The sequence below is a fragment of the Cebus imitator genome, unplaced genomic scaffold (genome assembly GCF_001604975.1).
Source record: "Cebus imitator isolate Cc_AM_T3 unplaced genomic scaffold, Cebus_imitator-1.0 Scaffold105, whole genome shotgun sequence".
Classification (NCBI taxonomy): Eukaryota; Metazoa; Chordata; class Mammalia; order Primates; family Cebidae; genus Cebus; species Cebus imitator.
This window is the reverse complement of record NW_016107420.1, coordinates 5311160-5317346: the sequence shown is the minus strand read 5'-3', so window position 1 is coordinate 5317346 and position 6187 is coordinate 5311160. Positions and strand designations below refer to the sequence as shown.

The 6187-nt window shown below is 43.5% G+C and overlaps 1 pseudogene; it reads right to left on the bottom strand.

The window, feature by feature from the left end:
* Window positions 1–4239: 4239 nt before the first annotated feature.
* On the bottom strand, window positions 4240–4300 carry LOC119472575 (annotated as a pseudogene).
* Window positions 4301–6187: the final 1887 nt, after the last annotated feature.

Below are 6187 nucleotides of genomic sequence, written 5' to 3'. Positions count from 1 at the left end.
TGTAATCTTTTTATAACAGGTAAGTGGTAAGAATACTTAAAAGGAGAGTAACTTTTCTCTAAGCTTCATTCAGTTTTCTCATCTGTAAGATGAGTATAATCATATTTATTTCAGATAAGGTGTCATAAATAAGTAAATGCCTAAACATGCGGAAGCCTGTGTCTAGCACATCGGAGATGCTCATGAATTCTTCTTGTCACCTTCCTCTCCTCCTCCCTGTGTTACTCCTTCCCTTCCTTTCTCTTTAAATTTCTTTAAACATTGCTTTAGGTGGGGTGCAGTGGCTCACGCCTGTAATTCCAGCACTTGGGAGGCCAAGGTGGGCGGATCATGAAGTTCAGAGATCGAGACCATCCTGGTCAACATGGTGAAACCCCGTCTCTACTAAAAATACAAAAATTAGCTGGGCGTGATGTTGCACTCCTCTAGTCCCAGCTACTCAGGAGGCTGGGGTAGGGGAATTGCTTCAACCCGGCAGGTTGAGGTTGCAGTGAGCCAAGATGGCGCCACTGTACTCCAGCCTGGTGACAAAGTGAGACTCCGTCTCAAAACAAACAAACAAACAAACAAACAAACAAAACATTGCTTTAATATACTCTCTTGCTTAACAAAAGAAACTACGTGTAGAAGGGCACATTGAGATCCAATTGGACAGAATAGATTAAACTGAATTTCATGCTTTGAGTTGGTGGCAGCTCCCTAAAGTGAGGATAGAGGTACAAATAACAAAGATATTTCTGTTTCTTTTAGGGGAGAATCTTTAATTCCCACACAAACACTACTGTCTTCCCCAGGTCCAGCCCTATATCTAACATGTCCTCTGGGTCCCACATCCCCTCTAGCCCTTCAAAGCAAACCCAAGTTATTTCACTGCTAATAGAAAAATATGAATTGAGTATCTACCATGGGCACAGCATCTGGTTAGGGCCAAAGATATGATACTAGAGACAGGAAACAACCTCTCCGCCATTTAAAACATAGTGAACTCCAGTACCTGGGTTTAATTCTTTTAGACTGGAGTCTCCATTTTCCTGGAAATCTACTACCTCATGCTAACACTTTGTGGAAAGAAAGAAAATTAGAAGAACCTTCTGGATTGCTGCCCCCTCTCCCAGGTAATATGGCCATGCCATGGATATATTCTGTCATGCTGTCAACAAACATTTATTAAGCCAATACTATGTTTTAGGCACATTTCTAAATACTAGGGATACGGCGGTGAGCAAGACAGACAAGGTCTCTATTCTCAGGGTTTTACATTCTAGAGGGGGAGACAATCACTCAGAAAAATATACCAACAAGGCAGTAGTAGAAATAAGTAAACCAGGTTCAGTGGCTCATGCCTATAATCTCAGTGACTTGGGAGGCTGAAGTGGGAAGATTGTTTCAGGCCAGGCTGGGCAACATGGAGGTCGAGACCAGCTTAGGCAACATGACAAAACTCCATCATTACAAACAGGTAAATAAATAAATAAATAAGCTGGGTGTGGTGGCATGCACCTGTAGTCCCAGCTACTCAGAAGTCTGGGTGAGAAGATTACTTAAGCCCAGGAGTCCAAGGCTGTAGTGAGCTATGATTGTAATCATACCACTGCACTCCAGCCTTGGTGACAGAGTGAGACTCTGACTCGGAGAGGAGAGGAGAGGGCACAGTGGCTCACGCCTGTAATCCCAGCCTTTGGGAGGCTGAGGTGGGTGGATCACCTGAGGTCAGGAGTTCAAGACCAGTCTGACCAACATGGTAAAACCCCATCTCTACTAAAAATACAAAAAATTAGCTGGGCATGGCGGCACGCATCTGCAATCCCAGGTACTCAGGAGGCTGAGGCAGGGGAATTCCTTGAACCCAGGAGGCGGAGGTTGCAGTGAGCTGAGATTGCGCCATTGCACTCCGGTCTGGAAGACAGAGCAAGAGTCTGTCAGAAAGAAAGAAAAAGAGAGAGAGAGAAAGAGAGAGGAAGGAAGGAAGGAAAGAAGGGAGGGAGGGAGGGAGGGAGGGAGGAAGAAAGGAAGGAAAATAAGCCAGGCTCCATGGCTCACACCTGTAATCCCAGCACTTTGGGAGGCCAAGGCAACCAGACAACGAGGTCAGGAGTTTGAGACCAGCCTGGCCAACATAGTGAAACGTTGTCTCTGCTAAAAATACAAACAACTTAACTGGACATGGCGGGTGGGGGGCGCCTGTAATCTCAGCTACTTGGTAGACTGAGACCAGAAGAATCACTTGAACCTGGGAGGCGGAGGTTGCATTGAGCTGAGATCACAACACTGCACTCCAGCCTGGGTGACAGTGCAAGACCCCATCTCAAAATAAAAAAATTAGAAAAAGAAAAGAAAAGGAAAAAAAAAAAAAAACGTGATTTGGGGCATTTGAACAGATGACATGCTAGAGTGGGACTGTATGGCTTCTTCAGAGTGGGTGAGCAGGAAAACCCTCCGAACAGGTGGCATTTCAGCTGAGACCTGAATCACAAGAAAGAACAAGTCACACTAAAATGTAAAGAACATTCCAGGCAGAAGAAACACCAGCACAAAATCCCTGTGATGGGGATAAAACTGCTGTGTTCAGATGATTGGGAGGAAGAGGAGAATGGTGTGTGATAAAGTTGAAGGGCCAGAGCCAGGTCGCACTGTCAGGGCCTCACAAACCTGAGTGCTATTTAGGATTTCCTGGGGAGCTTTAAGAAGCATGTGGGGCCAGGCATAGTGGTTCATGCCTATAATCCCAGCACTATGGGAGGCCGAGGCAGGCAGATCACAAGGTCAGGGGTTCAAGACCAGCCTGGTCAACATGTTGAAACCCCGCCTCTACTAAAAATACAAAAATTAGCAGGGAGTGGTGGCACGCACCTGTAATCCCAGCTACTCCAGAGGCTGAGGCAGGAGAACTTTTGAATCTGGAAGGTGGAGGTTGCAGTGAGCCAAGACCCTTTGCACTCCAGCCTGGGCAATAGAGTGAAACTGTCTCAAAAAAAAAAAAAAAAAAAAAGCATGTGGGGCCTTCCTCCAGATATTCTGGTTCACTTGTTCTGAGGCAAGGCCCAGGCATCAAAAGATCCCAGAGGATTCCTATGTGCATCCTAGTTAAGACTCACTGATGTCTGGGGTTCACGCGCTATGGTAGGCAGCTTACATTTTCTCCTAAGTGAAATGGGAAGTCACTAAAGGATATGGAATCAGAGAAGTGATGGGATTTGCGTGATTTATTTAAAAGATCCCTCTAGCTGCTGTGTGGAGAACAGATTGTAATGGATCAAGAAATAAAGCAGGCTTTATTGTTCAAGTCTTTTTGTAGACATATGCTTGCATTTCTCTTGGGTAAATATTTAGGAATGAAATTGCTGGAAATACCCCAAATGTCCATCAAAAGGTGACTAGGTGGCCAGGCGCAGTGGCTCATGCCTGTAATCCCAGCACTTTGGGAGGCTGAGGTGGATGGGTCACGAGGCCAGGAGTTCAAGACCAGCATGGCCAAGATGATGAAATCCCAAATCTACTAAAAATACAAAAAAATTAGCCAGGCATGGTGGCAGGTGCCTGTAATCCCAGCTACTCAGAGGGCTGAGGCAGAGGCTTGAACCCAGGAGGCGGAGATTGCAGTGAGCCGAGATCACATGACTGCACTCCAGCCTGGGTGACAGAGTGAAACACTGTCTTAAAAAAAAGTGACTAGATAAACAAATTGTGATATGGTCATATATAAAATATTACTTAGCAATAAAAATAAAGAACCATTGATACACAAAATAACATGGATGCATCTCAAAACCATTATGTTGAGTAAGACCAGCCAGACACAAAACAGTATGTGCTATACTATTTTTTTCTCATTTCAAGTTTTAATCAAAGTTTGTATATAAGATTACATTATTCCTGCATCTTCTCAATTGTTTCTTCCTTGTATTTGCCCTTTTCCTTTCCCACTTGGCGAGATTTGGCTTTCTGTTCAGGGATCCTTTTGCAGTCTTTGTCCAGTTTTAGCCTAGTGATATCCACCTTGCTGGGTGAATGCTTACGTGGACAGTTGTGCCATTAGCCTTTCCCTGCTGCACCTGTTCAACGTAGATTACATATTTCTTCCTGTAAACCTAGACTACTTTGCCAATCTGCCAACCTTTATAGTGTCCTCGTACAACCTGAACTTCATCATCCTTTTGGATGGGCATGGATGGCATGTTGTCCTTCTGTGTCAGCTCTTTGGAAAGTGGGGAAGACATAATCTTCCTGTGAATGTGGGAAGGCCATGTTAATCTTCTCTGTCTCATTCCAATTTTAGCATATGTGCTTCCGAAGTGAGCACTGTAGTGTTTCTTTTATGAGGTTTAAGTAGAGGTAAAACTAATCTATGGTGATAGCAATAGAAGTGGCTGCTTCTAGGGGCGCAAGGGTTGACTGAAAGAGGGTTACTAGGGAATTTATTAGAGCAATAAAAATTTTCTACATCTTGATTATATGAGTATACAGATTTATAGAAAGTCTTCGAATCGTACACTTAGGATTGGTACATTTCACTGTATGGGAATTTTGCCTCAAATGAAAAAAAAGAACTACTACACATGTACTAAAATGGCTTTAAAAAGAGAAAATGCAATACCAAGTGCTGGAGACGATGTGGAAATCTCATATATTACTGGTGGGAATACAAAATGGTATATCCACTTTAAAAAATAGTTTGGCAGGCAAGGTGTGGTGGCTCTTGCACTTTGGGGAGCCGAGAAGGGCTGATGGCTTGAGTTCAGGAGTTTGAGACCAGCCTCCTGGGCAATATGGTGAAACCTCATCTCTACTAAAAACAGAAAATTAGCCAGGCATTTTCTGTGTTTTTAGTAGAGATGAGGTTTCGCCATATTGCGCATCTGTAGTCCCAGCTGCTTGGAAGGCTGAGGTGGGAGAATCACCTAAGCTAGGGAATTCAAGGCTGCAGCTGAGCTGTGATCATGCCACTGTACTCCAACCTGGGCAATGGAAGTGAGACCATGTCTCTGTAAAAAAAAGTCTGGTACTTTCTTATAAAATTAAACCGGTACTTACCATATGACACAGCAATCTCACTTCTTGGTATTTACTCAAGAGAAATAAGATATGTCACAGAAACACCTGTAAGTGACTGTTTATAGATGTTTTATTCACAATAGTTGATTTTCTTTTTTTTTTTTTTTTTTTTTTTTTTTTTTTTTGTTTTTTTTTTTTTTTTTTTTTTTTTTTTTTTTTTGAGACGGAGTTTCACTCTTGCTACCCAGGCTGGAGTGCAATGGCGCGATCTCGGCTCACCGCAACCTCCGCCTCCTGGGTTCAGGCAATTCTCCTGCCTCAGCCTCCTGAGTAGCTGGGATTACAGGCACGCGCCACCACGCCCAGCTAATTTTTTGTATTTTTAGTAGAGACGGGGTTTCACCATGTTGACCAGGATGGTCTCGATCTCTTGACCTCGTGATCCACCCGCCTCGGCCTCCCAAAGTGCTGGGATTACAGGCTTGAGCCACCGCGCCCGGCCCGACACAATAGTTGATTTTCATAAAACAGAGAGAAGCATCAGTATTTATAGTTGAGAGACTATTGCAGTAGTCCTGGTGAAAGATGGTAATAAGGTCTAGGCTGACAGGAATGAAGATGATGAGAAGTTAACAAATCCAGGATGTATCTGGAGAGAGAGTCTAAGGGCATTGCCAATGGTGTGAGAAGAAGAAAGGAATCCAGAATGACTCTAAGGTCTTTGGTATGAGCAACTGGATGGGTGATGATGCCACTTATGTGGCTGTGAAAGACCAGGTAAAGTAGGTGAGTACAGAGAAAAATCCAGAGTTCTCTGTTAGCCATGTTAAGTCTGAGATGCTTATTAGACTTCACAAATGGTGGAGCGGTAGATTTCGGAAAAAAGATGCTGCAATCTTTTATTGTTAGAACATAAACTGTCAATCTGGTCATGAGGAGGAGGCTGTGATGATAGGTGGCAGCAGAACGCCACGCTTTCAAGTTGTGATAGTGTGTCAGGAATAGGCTGACAAGCCACAGAATTAGGTATGATCTAGAATCTTTGTAAAATTGTGGACCTAACAGATAGAATGAATAGAAAAAGAATTCAGGATCCGATGAAACAATAAGTAGCTTAATCCAAACAAATGGTGTAATCACTGAGTAGAGGTTTATAGGAGCTAATCAGGCTTGGAAATTAGATAATGATACGATT